General features: G+C 42.7%; 2 pseudogenes across 2 annotated transcripts; one reads left to right on the top strand and one right to left on the bottom strand.

The window, feature by feature from the left end:
- The first annotated feature begins 11,748 nt into the window (after positions 1–11,748).
- On the top strand, positions 11,749–12,748 carry LOC310781193 (cytochrome P450 1A1-like; annotated as a pseudogene). The gene is made up of 2 exons: positions 11,749–12,039; positions 12,122–12,748. The product of its transcript is annotated as a cytochrome P450 1A1-like (transcript).
- Positions 12,749–16,250: 3,502 nt separating this feature from the next.
- Positions 16,251–17,312, bottom strand: LOC310780346 (45 kDa calcium-binding protein pseudogene; annotated as a pseudogene). Its single transcript has one exon. The product of its transcript is annotated as a 45 kDa calcium-binding protein pseudogene (transcript).
- Positions 17,313–17,978: the final 666 nt, after the last annotated feature.

Genomic DNA, 17,978 nt, shown 5'->3' with positions numbered 1-17,978 from the left:
TTGCAAGTGACTTGTGACTTGCAAAACAATGACTTGGTCCCACCTCTGCTGTTAATTAGTTTGACAGTGGAACAAAATAAAATGTGTACCTGTTCAGCTTACAGTTTGGTAACCTGTACCTTCTGCCTGATGGCAACAACAGCTCATATCTGTATGAAGGATGTGGTTTGGGTTGCAGGTGATTTGAAGGCCCCGCTTCCTCACTGTCTCCTAAAAAGTCTCCTGGAGAGAAGATGGGGGCTGCATGCCAATAATCCTTATTAAGTTTGGACTTGTGATTTGAGTTTAACGGGCAGGTTACCAAACCATGTAGTGATGGCGTAGCGAATAATGGATTCAATGGCTGCCCTGTAGAAGAACAACATCATGTTTTTTATCTATTCCACCTAAGCCTTATTCTCAAAAAATGCTAACGCTGGATAATACAAGAACATACTAAATCAACTTGGTGATCCCAATTTAGCTGAAAATAAAAATGAATGCCTAGATACTTAGATCAGTGGTTCTCAAACTGTTTCACGTCAAGGAACCCTAAACTGACACAAATTAGACCACGGACCGCCATTTGATAAGACTTTGTCCCAGGGTCCCCATCTGATACGGTTTTTGCTTTTAGATGTTTTATTACAGAAAGTGTATGAAACCCATGACCAAAATAGTCATACATTCTACCATTGTGTTACAATGGATGGAATTATAGTGAAAATAAATGATCCCCTTTTGCTGGGGACCCCCTGCAAGCGCCTCAAGGACCCCTGAAGGTCTCCGGACCCCACTTTGAGAACCACTGACTTATATGATGTCCCCTTCTCAACTCTCTCCCCATTGATTAGAACTGGGCTGTGAATCCCCCACATACCTGCGATCAAAGACAATTTCCTTTTTTCTAGCTCTTGTTCCTACATGCCAATATCTGTTTGTTTGTTTGTTTGTTTGTTTGTTTGTTTGTTTGTTTTTGTGTCAATAACCTGAGTATGCTGTATAATCAGAAAACTAGTTGTTTGCGTACTGATTCAGGCAATATTTGTCTCATTATGCAGACTCAGAGGAATAATGTGAAAGAAGACAGGACCTAGCTTCCCAATTGTAGTTCTATGTTTTACTATTCTTAAAATATACAGCAAATGACCATGATCTTGAACTTCTTCAGGGGATGGAAGGTACTAAAGCCAGTGCTCAGTCTGTCATGGCACAGTCCATCTGATACAATGATACAAACATGGAAGGTGCAGACGCTGCTGTTGCATTCAGTTTGCTAAACTGTTACAGGAATGACTTTTCCACAAGAATGAAGTGAAGCAAAATGCTGAGGCAGGGTGAGAGCCGAGTCAATGTTTAGCTGTTCCAGTGTTCCCCCACAAGCCAGGTTCCCTCATTTATCCAGGTATAGCAGCACATATACAGACTCAGAGATCTTTATTAGACTATTTAATGATCTGAAAAAGACACATTTCAATGAATCTGTGTAGAATTCAGGTAGATGTTCTGCATCACCAACGAACAAAGTACTGTGGAGTTAACTGGATCCAGCAGAGGGCGCTGACTGAGTGTGCCACATTTATTTTTTATTTTTATTTTATTCAATAAACAAAGTCTGGCATTAATAATCAGTACATTATACAAAAAAATCAGACTAAACATTTACAAAATTGGAACAGACAATCAAATAAACAACAAAATAAAATAAATAAAGCAAAAACATTAAGTCAGAGTTCTAAACAGTAAACAAGATATGCATCTTTTCGTACACTCTCCATGCTTGTTTGGTTTTAACATGTTTCAAGGCTTTTTTAAAGTTAATCATCTCATTCATGAGTGTGCCACATTACTTTATGCAGAACAGAATTACCTGACTACACACATTGAGACAGAACCCCAAATTTGGGCCACTGGGAGTCACTGCACACGATGTAGGGCAGGCTACTGTATAGGCCTACATGTGTGTGTGTGTGTGTGTGTGTGTGTGTGTGTGTGTGTGTGTGTGTGTGTGTGTGTGTGTGTGTGTGTGTGTGTGTGTGTGTGTGTGTGTGTGTGTGTGTGTGTGTGTGTGTGTGTGTGTGTGTGTGTGTGTGTGTGTGTGTGTGTGTGTGTGTGTGTGTGTGTGTGTGTGTGTGTGTGTGGTTTGATTTGACACTTGCTAACGGTTCTCTAATTGTTTTGTTGTGTTCTCAGTCAGTCTTCTGCACCCTCCATTCCCCTCGACTCCCGACCACCACTCCCACCGTCCCGACGGCTTTCTTCTGTGCCGCAATGCACTCTGGGTATTGTGGTGGTAACGTGTTGAAGCTCTCATGCTAACTTTCTTGCAGTAGCGTTATTTCCCGGCTATAGCTACTTTCAGAAGTTTAATTTACAAACTGAAGACTCGTATGTGTGGATGATGATATTATCGCGAATATATTAAGTGGAACCGGGCTCCGTTAAGTCAGAGGAAGAAGAAGACTCAATGGACTCAGATGAATGGTTTAGCTGTGAAGCTAACGTTAGCTGTGAAGCTATTGGAGCTTTGAAGGAAGTTTGTCACAGTTCAGGAGGAAAGGTTCCTGTCAGTCAGTGAAAATGAACATGTCTAAAGTCCAGAAGTTGAGAGCAGTGGCGAAGCAGCGTCTATCTGCGGCTGTTCCCGCTGAGCAGCAGGAGTGGAGCCCCAGTCTGCACCATGAGGACCCAGAGCCCCCACACATTAAAGAGGAACAGGAGGAACTCTGGATCAGTTGGGAGGGAGAGCAGCTTCAGGAGGACCCAGACTACCCACACGTTAAAGAGGAACAGGAGGAACTCTGGACCAGTCAGGAGGGAGAGCAGCTTCAGGAGAACCCAGAGCACCCACACATTAAAGAGGAACAGGAGGAACTCTGGATCAGTTGGGAGGGAGAGCAGCTTCAGGAGGACCCAGACTACCCACACGTTAAAGAGGAACAGGAGGAACTCTGGACCAGTCAGGAGGGAGAGCAGCTTCAGGAGAACCCAGAGCACCCACACATTAAAGAGGAACAGGAGGAACTCTGGATCAGTCAGGAGGGAGAGCAGCTTCAGGAGGACCCAGAGCGCCCACACATCAAAGATGAGGAAGAACTCTGGACCAGTCAGGAGGACCCAGAGCCCCCACACATTAAAGAGGAACAGGAGGAACTCTGGACCAGTCAGGAGGGAGAGCAGCGTCAAGGGCTGGATGAGGCTGATATCACCAACTTCCCATTCTCTGCTGTCCCTGTGAAGAGTGAAGATGAGGATGAGAAACCTCAGTCCTCACAGCTTCATCAAATCCAAACTGAGGAGAACAGAGAGGCAGAGCCTCTAGCCAGTTGCTCAACTGAACAGATGAAAACAGAAGCTGATGGAGAGGACTGTGGAGTATCAGAACCAGCCAGGGAGTTATATCTTATATACTTATATCCAGCTAGTAATTCACAAACTGATGACAAGACTTCAGACTCTTCTGAGACTGAAGACAATGATGATGAATGGATGGAAACTAGTGAACCTCAGTCAGGTTTAGACTCACAGAAAAACAGTGAAGTTCTTGGCAAGAAACACTTCCGCTGCTCAGTTTGTGCTAAAATATTTGGTAATGAAGCACACTTGAATACACACATGATAGTCCACACAGGTGAGAAACATTGTATTTGCTCAGTCTGTGGTAAAGGTTTTGGTAAAAAAGGAGACTTGAAGAGACACATGATAGTCCACACAGGTGAGAAACAATGTATTTGCTCAGTCTGTGGTAAAGGTTTTGGTAAAAAAGGAGACTTGAAGAGACACATGATAGTCCACACAGGAGATAAACAATTTAATTGCTCAGTTTGTGGTAAAGGTTTTGGTCAAAAAGCACACTTGAAGACACATGTGATAGTCCACACAGGTGAGAAACAATGTATTTGCTCAGTCTGCGGTAAAGGTTTTGGTAAAAAAGGAGACTTGAAGAGACACATGATAGTCCACACAGGAGATAAACAATTTAATTGCTCAGTCTGTGGTAAAGGTTTTGGTGATAAAGGATACTTGAAAAGACACATGATAGTCCACACAGGTGATTGCTCAGTCTGTGGTAAAGGTTTTGGTCGTAAAGGAGATTTGAAGTCACACATGATAGTCCACACAGGAGATAAACAATTTAATTGCTCAGTCTGTGGTAAAGGTTTTGGTCAAAAAGGATCCTTGAAGACACACATGGTAGTCCACACAGGTGAGAAACAATGTATTTGCTCAGTTTGTGGTAAACGTTTTGGTCAAAAAGGATACTTGAAGACACACATGATAGTCCACACAGGAGATAAACAATTTAATTGCTCAGTCTGTGGTAAAGGTTTTGGTCAAAAAGGACACTTGAAGACACACATGAAAATCCACAGAAGAGAGTAAACATTCAATTCAGGGTTGCATGGAAAACCTGGAAAAGTCATGGGATTTCAAAATATTGTTTTCCAGGCCTGGAAAAGTCATGGAAATAGTAAAACCCTTGAAAGTTTAGGAAAAGTCATGACATTTTGTTGTGTGTAATGAAATTGTTGCAGTCATCTTCCCGTGGATAGCCTTCCATGTAATGTAACATAATGGTAAATTTACTCTCTGTAGCTGTTGACCTAACATAGCTCTAATATGTGTCCGTTTTAGTGCTGCTTTATATTTATATTAATATTTTTATTGAAAATTATACTTTCAGGCGGTGTCTCGTCATAGACCTGTGGTCAATGGGACAGCATGGTGGACATCCTCCCGTTATCCCCATTCAGCATAGTTAGCATTTAGCTGCTAGCCCAGCCCAGGCAGACAGGATCGGGGATTCAACCACCGCAGTAAATGCACATCTGAACAGACATCTACATGTATGTACCTGCTGTTGAATCCCCAATCCTGTAGTGTAGAGCCACAGCACCTTCCTTTAGTGAGTCAGCCCATTGAGATATATGTTGTTGTTTTTTCACCCACCGTCTAGTCTTGCACGCCAGCCGGAGTGACATTTTATGGGCGTTCCCACTAGGGATGTTCATTTAGAAAATTTTCCAAAATCGATAATCGGTTAATATTAACGATCAATTATCGATCATCGATTTTATTAATACTTAGAAAATTTTCAATATTTTCAATTTTCAATTTTTTTTTTTTTTTTTTTTTTTTTTTACAAAATGAATGCCTATGGCAGAAAATACGAAAGACAACGTGTTCTCCTCAATGAACTCTTTATTTCAATGTGTCTCCTCTCCAACACTGCTGTCCCCGGCGCATGCCGGTGTGAATTTCCCATGTTTAAAACAGTTTTGTTGGCACAAAGGCCCGTGCCCAGCCAGAAAACTAGAGACTATATGAAGCTCCACCTCACGTTAGTCGGCTGTGCAATGGAGTGGGGCGAGGAGGAACGAATTCCACCCAAACCTAGTCAAAAAAAAAAAAAAAAATTTTTTTTTTTTTTTTTAATAATTAAAAAATCGATCCAAATGCCACAGGATCGATTCCAATCCTTAACACATTAAGTGCCAGAGACGGACTAATTCGTCTTACATAATCCAGCGCTTAAGTGCCAAGGACGGACTAACTCGTCTTACATAAAGATTTTTTTTTTTTGACAGTGGGACATCAATCAACCGCTTTTACATCTTCGAGATCACTATTGGAGCAAGATAATGTGTATAATCTATTTTACCGACCCACTAAGTGTTGACAGTGCTCCCCCAGACGACCGAAATCAAAGAAAAAACTGCCGCGGGACCAAGCCGTTCAAGGAAATGCCGTGGCGATTTTACAGTAACAGACTTGTCTTGCCTGAGAGCGGCCGCGCACCGGCAGCAGCACACAGAGAGCGGAGAGCGATTTGCAAAATAGATCATAGGTGAAACACACTTTGAAACACCTCAGAAAGGCCAGAATCAACATCTGCCCATCGCCCACGCATTCCCCGGCCCATCTTGACTCGCACAAGGAGCGTCTGCACGCAGGCAAGCAGGCAGGCAGGCACACAGGCAGGCAGCAGCAAAAGCGCTTCTGACACGCCCGCTGTACAGCGGAGGGAGGAGGGAGGAGGGAGGAGGGAGGAGGGAGTTTGAATGAGAGGGGTGTTTCCTGTTGTTATGGAGGAAATTACTGTTCAAAACTATTGTTTAGAATGTCTGACGGTCTTACTGATGCCAAAAATGAATGGTTAAAGTGACTGTTTCACAAAAAGCCATTTATCTCTGAATAAATTTCCAGACGCTGAAACCATGCTGTACTCAACGGCTAATATCTACATAACTACTAACTCTGCAAACTAACTCTTTTAGACAGAGAAAGCACACATTCTATTAGTTATTTTTAGATGATTGGTGTTCATGAATTCTTAACAGAAAAGAATCCTCGGCTGTCTCTAAAATGAGCCAGAATCGTCAAAAACACCCCTGGCACAACTTACCTACAGGAATGAAAACATGGCTGGCATTCAATGTGTTAACGATCGATTATCGATTTTCGATAATTGATGAACATCCCTAGTTCCCACTCAGAGCGACTGTATCTATAGCTTCCATGATGCAGTGATACTAGCACTAAAAACTCATAAAGAGCAGCTGTGTCTATTTGTCCATAGTCATAATTTCTGGGAGGCTATTGGTCCAGAGTCACCGCCTCACATTACCTGGAAATGATATTATCGATCTATGAAAAGTCAGGGAAAAGTTTGGAAGTTGTACCCATGAAAATGTGTGGGAAGTGTTCATTGCTATCTGTGGTGGAGGGGGGATTTGAGTGGATATGTACAGCATGTGGATGTTTTTGTGCTTTGTTGTGTTGTCCTGTGTTTATGTATCACACAATAAACAATCAAGATTGATCACAATGACCATGATCTTGAACTTATTCAGGGGATGGAAGGTACTAAAGCCAGTGCTCAGTCTGTCATGGCACAGTCCATCTGATACAATGATACAAACATGGAAGGTGCAAACGCTGCTGTTGCATTCAGTTTGCTAAACTGTTACAGGAATGACTTTTCCCCAAGATAGTCCAGGCATTTTACGCAAATATGTGGGTCAACCTCATACTAATTGCAACAAAACCAAACTCAACTGATTTTGTATCCTCAATATGTCCTCAATGAAGGAAAAAAAGTGTTAAGGAAATGTATGAAGGGAAAGTTTTGAAAATGACCTAAATATGATGGTAGCCTATGGAAGCCTTTTTTTTTTTTTATGTGCCATAAATCTCATCACTTATATCCTGTATGTGTTTTTTGCTTCAAGGAGAGAGAAAAAAAAAAAAAAAAAAAGTTAAAAAATAAATAAATAAACGTTTTTGGTAGCATCATATGGGTCATTTTCAAAAATTTCCCTTCATACATTTCCTTAACACTTTTTTTCCTTCATTGAGGACATATTGAGGATACAAAATCAGTTGAGTTTGGTTTTGTTGCAATTAGTGTGAGGTCAAGTGACATTTTTACTGGACTAAGAATGAAGTGAAGCAAAATGCTGAGGCAGGGTGAGAGCCGAGTCAATGTTTAGCTGTTCCAGTGTTCCCCCACAAGCCAGGTTCCCTCATTTATCCAGGTATAGCAGCACATATACAGACTCAGAGATCTTTATTAGACTATTTAATGATCTGAAAAAGACACATTTCAATGAATCTGCGTAGAATTCAGGTAGATGTTATGCATCACCAACAAACAAATTAAGTACTGTGGAGTAAAGTGGAATGTGTGTGTGTGTGTGTGTGTGTGTGTGTGTGTATATATATACCGGTATATACAGTATGGTGTGTGTATGTGTATGTATATATATATATATATACAGTATATGGTGTGTGTATGTGTATGTATCTGTGTATATATATATATATACAGTATATGGTGTGTGTGTGTGTGTGTGTATGTGTATGTATATATATACAGTATATGGTGTGTGTATGTATATATGTATATACAGTATATGGTGTGTGTATGTGTATGTATATAATATATACATACACATACACACACCATATACTGTATATATATATATACTATATATATATATATACAGTATATGGTGTGTGTGTATGTGTATGTATATATATATACACACTATATGGTGTGTGTATGTGTATGTATATATATATATGGTATATGGTATGTGTATGTATATATGTATATACAGTATATGGTGTGTGTATGTATATATATATATATATATACAGTATATGGTGTGTATGTGTATGTATATATGTATATACAGTATATGGTGTGTGTATGTATATATATATACAGTATATGGTGTGTGTATGTGTATGTATATATGTGGTGAGTCGGTGCGGTGCCGCAGTGTGTGGTACTCAAACTATTTCCCAAAGGTTGGCAGGTCTGCGAATGCTTCGTCATTACATAAAATAATCACTGTATGGCTACTGCGTGAATCAATGAAATATGCATACATTTATTAGTTGTCTGGAACTGGGGGTGGGGGGGGGGGGGGGGCACAACTGCTGAAGGTACTACAAAGCTGTTTTCAGTCACAACTGTCTTGATTTGGTTACACAAATTGCTATTTTGAACTACAACTGTGAAAAATGCAACATAGGTCTTGGCTGTATTTATCACACATAGGAATAATTTTGAAATGTGGCTTCATAAACTGTTAGAATCAATGTACTTAAAATGGCCATGACCGACACCGACCCCTCTGTCCCCCCTCTGTTTCCCCTCATCCTGACCCCCAAACAGCACAGGCTGTTTGAGACAACTGCGCTCTGCATCCTGGACACATTCTCCACAGACCCCAGCACCATGGACCAGCAATCAGGACTGCTATCAGGAACTACTCAGATAAACTCACACAAAGAAGAAAACTCACTGAATTATGATTCATGTATTTATTTTTGTGTATGTCTGTGTATAGAAATATGAGATCATATGAGATCACAAAGAGATGGATTTTTGAGAGCTGGAGGCAGTTTGTATCAAATGTAGCTTCATTTATTTGTATTTATTTATAAAAGTTTAGACATTTAGGAACCTAGTGCTGCTTCTGTACTGGGCTGGTGCCGGTTCTTAGTTGGTTCAAATGTGAACTTTCTAATTAGATTATAAGAGCCTTTATTGTCTCCCTTAGGATAAATTTGTCTTGGGCATTTGAGAGAACATACAGTAGGTGGCGTCATAGCACACATAGACACAGTGCATTTACATCCAAAGCATAATAGTATATGCTTTTGATGTATAGAATATTATACACCAAGAATATTACCTACTATTGCACAAATGCCCTGTACAAAGACAAATGTTGCCCCTCCCCCCCAGAATAGGTTTGATGATCAAATGAAAAGTTAAATATTGCACCGATCCCCATAGGAAAAAAAGAAAAAGTACAATAAACTGGAATGTTAGGTATTGCACACAATGCACAGATGTTCTACATCATCTCTTACTGTTGAAGTAGTTTGACAGTGGAACAATGCTTTAACATGGGCTTGAGAGCCACATCATTATGTCACTGAATACATCTGAATGCTTTGCAACATGGCTGACAGCACGTCTGTCATTCCAGGCTGAGATGGACTGCAGTGGTCTCCTGGAGGGATGCTACTGTAGTGTCGGAGGCGGATGTCCCGATCACGTTTTTTTGACCCCAAGTCCGAGTCCGAGTCATATGATTTTGAGTAGGCTATGTGCCGATACCGAGTCCCGATCCGATATTTCTGCAATGCATTGCAGAAATAGTTGGGACAACTTGGATGCTTTTCCCCCCTTTCTTCTAAGTGTTTAAGTGTTTTTATTTTAACCAACCAATATGACATCTTACGGCTCTTTTATCATAACCACAACTCAGTTCAGCATTGGTTTTAGCCTAAACAAAATAAAATATCTTTACAGCTTATCAATGGTGCAGCACAAAATAAAAAATATGACAGTTTTTTTCACTACAAACTCGCTATGTTGAAATCTAGCAATTTGAGGTGAAAGGTTGTTTTGTGAAAAAGGTCCCCCCCCCCCCCCCCCCCCCCATTAGTAGGCTACACAAAGAAGACTATCCATTCAACATAAAATGGAGTCGTTTTAGAATCAGTAAATAGGTATATTTTGTAAGATAAAAACTGACTGAGAGAGAAATTACTTAGGCCCATGGTTCCCAAACTGGGGTATGCGTACCCCTAGGGGTACATTGAGGTACTACAGGGGGTACTTGAGAGAAAGGGTAAAATGGAGAAAATATAATAAATCATGAAAATAAAAAACGTTAAAATAAATCTGCTCAGGAGGCACTAATTGCAACTTTTTCACTCGATTTCTTATTTTGTAATGTTATATTCTTCAAAAGGTGAGTTATCATTATATCCCCTGCTATGGTTTTCTCTTGCAGTTTTCTAAGCAAAATGTTGTAGTCAGGTAAAGGGGGTACTTTGATTCAGAAATCAGGGAAAGGGGGTAGCTGAAGCCAGAAATGTTTGGGACCCACTGACTGGCTATCTCTGGACATGGCTGGTTATTCATTTGCATGCAGCGTTTCACTGGCTGTCTGCTATTGTTTCGAGTTTCGGCCAATGAGCCACATCAATAGAATTAAGCGTGCTTGTTAGATGGGGGCGGGGTGCAAAGCTCTGTTTACAAGTGAGACAACATGGAGAGTCACTGAGGACAGTCAGTGTGGATTAAAATGATTGAAACTTTATCTGTGAGACGAGTGCAGTCCGGCAACTTCATCTGACAACATGGAGGACAGATTTTATTCACAAGACAGACGGATGCAGACAACAAAAAGACACATGTTCATTATGGGAACTTTACTGATGATGCAGGCAGTGCAGAACACTTCTGGCTTTTCTTCCTAGTCCGACTCCTAGGTGAGTTTAATCATGATCCCTAACTAACGTTACGTCTTGTTTCTGTTTAAGCCACTGTGCGACCATCTAGTTATGGTTGGACATGTGTTTTTGTATGTTTTATCGCGTTCTGATGTGTGGCTAGTCGAACACTAACCAAAGAGTATGGAAGGAAAGAAGCGATAGTTAAAAGGAGAACCGCGGCCATTTTGGCGCCGCAGACCACAGGACAATAGCACAGAGAGGTTTGTTGTGCCCCAAAATGGCCGAACTCTTGTGCGCTGTTGCAATGAATTAGATGTCGCTTCTTATCAATGCTCACTCCTCACTACTAAAGTTAAAACTGCGTGTGTTGCTGCGCAAGAGGGCTCGTGTTTACGATGAATATGACAAATTGCAATGATAAAATAAATGACAGATTGTTTATTTGGATGACTGAAATGTGAGAATTGCCATATTTGTTTTGTGACGTTTTTATACATAAAAATCCGATCTCATCCCCCCGATTCTGGATCAGTTGAAAATCACGTGATCGGCCCCGATTTTCGATCACGTGATCGGATCGGGACAACCCTACTAGCTACTGTAGCATTGTGTACCTTCTACCTGAACCTCTGCCAAATTGTTTGTTCCTTTGTTTGTTTGTTTCTTTGTTATATCATTTATTCGTTCTTCTATTGATGATGAAAATATGTTACTTCTTAAAATAATATTTCAACACCAATCACATTTGGGGGGGGGGCAGAGTGCTTTTCTCAGAGAAGCTTTCTCCTCTATCTCTTTATAGAGCTGTAGGCTACCTGTTTCCTGGCTGAGTCTTCCCCATCTCTCTCTCTCCCTCTCTCTCTCTCTCTCTCTCTCTCTCTCCCCCCATCTCTCTCTCTCTCTCCCCATCTCTCTTTCTCTCCCCATCTCTCTCTCTATCTCTCTCTCTCTCTCTCCCCATCTCTCTCTCTCTCCCCATCTCTCTCTCTCTCAGTATCTGGCATGATGAGACTGACTTTTGGGATCCTGCCCATCAAGGAGAGGCCCTGTGTGTCCCTGTCGGGCATCACTGTGGCTCTGTGTCTCCTCACCCTCCTCCTGGTGGCCCTCAGGGGTCGTAAGGGCCACACATCCCTCCAGGGGCACCGGCACCTGTCCCAGCAGGAGCAAGCGAAACAAGCCCCGCTTCCTGGCTCCACGCCTTGGCCCCTTGTGGGTAATCTACTACAAATGGGGGACCAGGTCCATCTCTCCCTAACCCGCTTGAGGCTGCAATACCGTGATGTCTTCAAGGTATCAATATGTTTGGGGTTCTGTATGAAATGATGTTTTGGATGTGCAAAGGATTAAACATTCATTCATTCTTTGATTCCAGATGCATCTGGGCTCTTTGACCGTTGTCGTCCTAAGCGGCTATGCCACCATTAGGCAGGCATTGGTGCGGCAGGGTGAGGCTTTTGCCGGACGTCCTGACCTCTTCACCTTTTCGGCCGTTGCCAATGGGACCAGTATGACCTTCAGCGAGAAGTACGGACCGGCCTGGATGCTGCATAAGAAGCTGTGTAAGAACGCCCTCAGGTCTTTCTCCCAGGCTGAGCCCAGGTGGTCCGGTGCCACATGCCTGCTGGAGGAACACATTTGAGCCGAGGCAGCAGAGATGGTGGAGGTGATTCGGTAACGGGCTGCTGTGGAGGAAACGGGGCGCGAGGGGGGCCAAGATGTGGCGGGTATAGACCCGGTGGTTCCCCTGGTAACCTCAGTGGCAAATGTTGTCTGTGCCCTCTGTTTCGGGAAAAGGTACGACTATAACCACAAGGAGTTCCTCACTATTGTTCACATCAACAACGAGGTCCTGAGGATCTTTGCTGCTGGCAACCTGGCCGATTTCTTCCCCGTGTTCCGCTACTTTCCCAGTCCGTCGCTGAGGAAGATGGTTCAGCACATCCACAGGATGAACGGCTTCATGGAGCGCAGCATCCAGGAGCACATCAACACCTTTTGATAAGGTAAGCAGGCCGGTGGACACACCTGGCTGCAAACCAGGATTTATATCTGTGTCATAAGGAAAGACATTGTTGGAGAGAACAGGAACACAGGAGACAACAGGATTAGGTCATGACTTTACCTTTAAGTTCCACTTTAAGTTCCAGTTTGGTGAAATTGTGCTGGATGATGAGACATTGTTTGTTGTGGGAAAAGATAAGGGTCACAGCATCTATCTGGGAGCTATGTTTCCTGTTTTGAAAGTCCAGATGATCTAGTGTCCTCATATGGAGGTCTTTGTAGCTTGGGTTAGTTTTACACTTAGATTAGTTTTAATACTGAACTAATTGCAAAGAAAAATAAAGGAAGAACTCAAACGGTGGTGTGGAAGAATAAAGGACAATTTAAGGGGTTCAGGAGATGTGTTATTTTGTTAACACAGTATGATTTATCTTCATTAACAGCAGATGCTTAGAAGAAAAGGGGGAAAACACCACAAGGCATTGTTAAATATGAACTAATTGTGCACTGGTTTGATGAATATTTTCCCTTAGCTGGGGTATTGAAGGTCTATTGAGTGGTGTATTGAGTGCCTGCAGTTCACACACAAAAAGGCAGAATATGTTCAGGACAGCTTCATGTTGTGGATGGCGTGTCAGTAAGTGTTGTTTTCTGTGGATCTGCCCCACTACTTTGCTCTCCACTATTTCATTTGACATTGCACACATACACTGGTAGCTATGTGTGTGGTTGTAGCCAAAAAATAACAAACAAGGTCCCTGGGATGGACCTTTGTTCTTGCGCAGAGTGGCTAAAATGTTTGCATGCAGTCTAATTAGGAATTAGCAACCTACTGGTAGACACGTGTTGTTTTGATGCTTGTTAACCGATTACTGTCTGTTTCCAAATGATTTGGGTTGGAATTGTGAGGGCCTATTTCAGCATAATGACAAATAGCCCTATATACTTACATTAATAATGACAATTCAGATTTTCAGTGAAATGTAATAATAATAATAATAAGGTTCAGAAGGGGAAAAAAAGAAGATTATTTGTTTTCAAAGCTTCAGTCCAACGTTATTTATATAGCGCCCTTCACAGCACAAATGCACAGAGTGCTTTACATTGGTAAGAAAAGCAATGCAATGCAATAAAAACAATATATTAAAAAGCCAACAAAGTACAATAAAAGCATGGGATAAAACAACAAATATGACAAGTAAAAAGTAAAAGCAGTGATTGGTTAACAATTGCCAAAGGCCTGTCTGTAAAAGTGAGTTTTGAGCTGTTTTTTAAAATGTCTTTCTGATGGGATGGTTCGCAGGGCCAAGGGGAGGGCATTCCAGAGCCTTGGGGCCGTTACCCCAAAAGCTGGCTCCCCTTTAGTTTTGAGTTTGGTCCTGGGGACCAGGAGGACCTGGTCGGATGACCGGCTGGAGGAGTATGGGAGGATGAGGTCTGAGATGTAGGAGGGGGCGTGACCGTGGAGGGCTCTGTGAGTGAAAATAAGGACTGAAATGTATTCTGAAGTGTACAGGGAGCCAGTGCAGGGCGGCAAGGATGGGGGTGATGTGACATGATTTTTTTGACTTAGTGAGCAGTCTAGCAGCGCAGGGCCGGCGCCAGGATGAAATGACTGAGGGGGCGGTTATAACGATTTTTTTTTTTTTTTTTTTTTTTTTTTATATCGTAAAACATAGGTTATATACCCGCTATGCCTGGACTTTTTAACCATAATGAAAAGCGCAATAACAACACAAGAAAGACTACTATTCAAAATCAAATAAAACATTTATTTCACAGCAGCAGATTAAGGCATTAATAGAGCTGAGCTTTGCGTAACGTGAAATGCGGGACCTGTCTGGAGCACTCTGAACATATATGTCTATATGAAAAGTCATAGAATAAACAATTGCTGCAAAAATTGACAAAAAAATAAACAAAATAATAGCCAGTCATTAAATTAAAGAAATAAAGTGATCAGATGCGTTGTCTCCATCTTTCTGCTCATGCATGCTGTGTGCTTGGGTGCAGCTGATTTACCCTCTCTGTGTGTGTGTGTGTGTGTGTGTGTGTGTGTGTGTGTGTGTGTGTGTGTGTGTGTGTGTGTGTGTGTGTGTGTGTGTTATAGGAAGCAGTAGTGTCTCCATGGGTCCCGCGCCTCCCGGGGCCCCCGGGGCACGCGCTAATCAGCGTTCAGAGACGGAACCAATCCCCCACGTGCCTCCTCACCATTCAGGCGCGCGCACCACTCCGTTTCTTCTGTGAGTTTATGGTGAAACGAGGTAGGCCTATGCCATTATATAATAGTGGGTTAGCTGTTTTTTCTTTGTTTTTTTGTTTCCCATACATTTTTATAAGCAACCCATCCTCTTCATCCACACCCTAAAATCCAAGAAGATGAAGGCTTGTGATGCTTTTGTGATGATCTATTCCATCCACCAAGTCTTCAATCCATTGATAAGGAGCCTCAGGTTAAATCAGGCCTACTTTTTGCCCAATAATGAATTATTAATAATAATAATGAAGTAATAATAAATAATAATTAATTATTTCAGCTGCTTTCAGCTAGCCAATATTGCCTCCAGGTTCAGTCTTGATTGTCCGTTCATCCGTTTGTCTGTCTGTTTGTTAGCAGGATTACGGAAGAAACTACTGGGCCTAATCTTATTTTTTGTTAATCTTGCACTGGTGGGCAGGCCAGCAGTGGGCAGCTTTCTTGTTACAGCGCCCGGGGACCATCTCCAAACGTTGTAGTCACTGGTCAGATGATGATCTTCTGCAAGTTTTTAGATGGGGATCCATACCATATGGAGGAAAAGCACATTGAAGTTCAAAGCTTCTGAGGCTGCTTTCTCACTGGGAACAATTGCGGGAACGATTGGCCCCGCTCCTCTCCCCCGCTGGTCAGCTTTCACATTACAATATTTCTTGCGAGCTGGGAAACGAAACAGAGTGCACTTGTATCATCAACTATGCCTGCACTGTATCCTCGCCCATGTGTTGTCTATGTGGGTTGGAACGGTTGGCTTTCACACTCGCAAGTGTTCTGTGTGCCTGGTCACGCCAAAGCGCCCCCCAGACCACCTTTTCAAGTGGATCCTGTCACGGGTTCCCTGTTGCGCGCCCGGGCACGGAATGGAATGCAACGTTCACACTCGTCAAAATGTTCTGAAACTGGGGTCAATTTGGGGACTCCTACTACTAAGCTACTCCTACTCCTACTAACCGTGCAGTCCTTAGCTTTCAGAGGGAAAAAGCAGTAAGTGAATTGGCAATAGCATTCCAGAGATATTCCATGTAACATTCATGTACACCACTTAAATTAATTGAGGTTTGCCGTAAAAACAACAGATCCTGCAGTACAAATAACTGACCTAGCTGTGCAAAGTCCTCACTACTGCACTGGGTAGGGAAAATCTAGAATTGGGTGAAATTCCTCATGAAGAAAGGAAATGTCAGCACGCTGTCCCATGCTTTACTGGCTGGAGAGGGGAGGTGATTCCAAGAGGGGTTTGTCCTCAGAACTCCTGGTGGACATTCCTGGGGTAGTCTATGAGCTTGGTGCCCATGAAGTATTTGCTGTACTTCAGAATCTCCTCCAGCTCCAAGTTGTCATTCTGGTTGTCATCTGCCACGGCGATCAACTCCTTGGCTTCGTTCAATGCGCTGTACTCGTCCAATGGGTCTATGTACACCTCCAGTTCATCGCTGGTTACAATGCCATCATGGTTTGCATCAATGACATCCTCAAAGTCCTTCTTTTTCTCTCGCATCCAGTTGTCCTCATTGTCCTGAGCCTGCTGGTTATCCAGAGTGCCTATGGGTACGAAGAGGAACTCTGACAGTGTCAATTTCTTATCACCATCCTGGTCTAGGTGACGAACGATCTCCTTGGCCATGTATTTGAGCATGCGTCTGCTGTGCTCGGGGTGGAGGAAAGACAGGAACTCCTGCTCGTTCAGCATCTGGTCAGCCGTGGGGTTGTCAGCCTGGAACCAGCGGGTTTTCAGGGTTTCCAGAAGCATCTGAGTTTCCTCATCTACTTTCAGATCTTCATTATTTTTTATTTTCTCAGCAACTTCTTTGTCATTGATTCCTTTTCTGGCCAGAAGTTTGACCCTGTATTCATCCCATGTCACAAGACCATCTCCATCGGGGTCAAGTGCACGGAAGCTCAACTTGTTCTCCTTCATGCCCTCCTGGAAGTGCTCCCACGTCTTTTCCATAATCCACCGCTGCATCTCCTTGGGACTCAAGCTCTTGTCTTTGTTCAAATCAACTTTGGTGAAGATGTCAATTAGCTTCTTCCGGTTCCTCCTTGGCTCAGAGGCCTCCTCAAAGTCCTCCATCTCCTTACCCAGGAACACCTCCTGATGGAAGTCCTTGTTGAGGTGGCCGTCCATCTCCATCTTCACCCCATTCAGGTGGTCTGGCGGCAGAATCTCGTTCTCATCCTTGCCGCTTGGGTTCTTATCTTTGAAGGCTGGCCGTGCATGGGCATCCATGGTGTGGAGCAGGACATACAGAAGCAGGGACACAGCCACCAGGTGCCTGCAGCACACTTGCCTCAGAACAGCCATGATGGTTATTGCTTACCCAGGTGCCCTGTCAAGGCAGTTCAAATGAGTGAGATAGGTAATGAGAGACGGCTAGCTATAGTAACCTAGGCACCAGAGCTGGCTGCTGTGAGCCGTCAGAGCTGCTTGTCGTAGCTTTCTGTAATAAGTGATGTTATCAGTGATGTCATCAGTGATGTCACTTGAGCAATTGGGATGTCATCAGTGATGCACAACTGTGTTGTCACTCAGGCAGTTGTGATGTCATCAGTGATGTCACTCGAGCAACTGTGATGTAGTATGGCGCCTAGGTGGGTGGGCGCTTCTGGCTGTCTGTCAGTTACGATTTATATATATATATATATATATATATATATAAATATATATATATGAGCAATTGTGCATTGAGTGATGTCACTCGAGCCCTCCATGATGTGATCAGTGATGGTCACTCGAGCAATTGTGATGTCATCAGTGAGTAAGTGGGTTCTGTCTGCTTGTGTTTCTCTGCGATTTGTGTCCCACATTGGATGATGTCATCAGTGATGGTCACTCGAGCAATTGTGATGTCACTGATGATGTCACAATAATGGGTAACGCTTTATATTAACTCATTGAGTGCCAGCCACTTTTGGAGAACGGATGCTCCCAGTGCCAGAGTTTCAGAGCGTTTTCAGTGATTTCTCGAGG

Source organism: Poromitra crassiceps (assembly GCF_964638095.1).
Source record: "Poromitra crassiceps genome assembly, chromosome: 8".
NCBI classification, from domain to species: domain Eukaryota; kingdom Metazoa; phylum Chordata; class Actinopteri; order Beryciformes; family Melamphaidae; genus Poromitra; species Poromitra crassiceps.
Note: the sequence above shows the minus strand (reverse complement) of the source record. Positions and strands in the feature narration are given on the sequence as shown.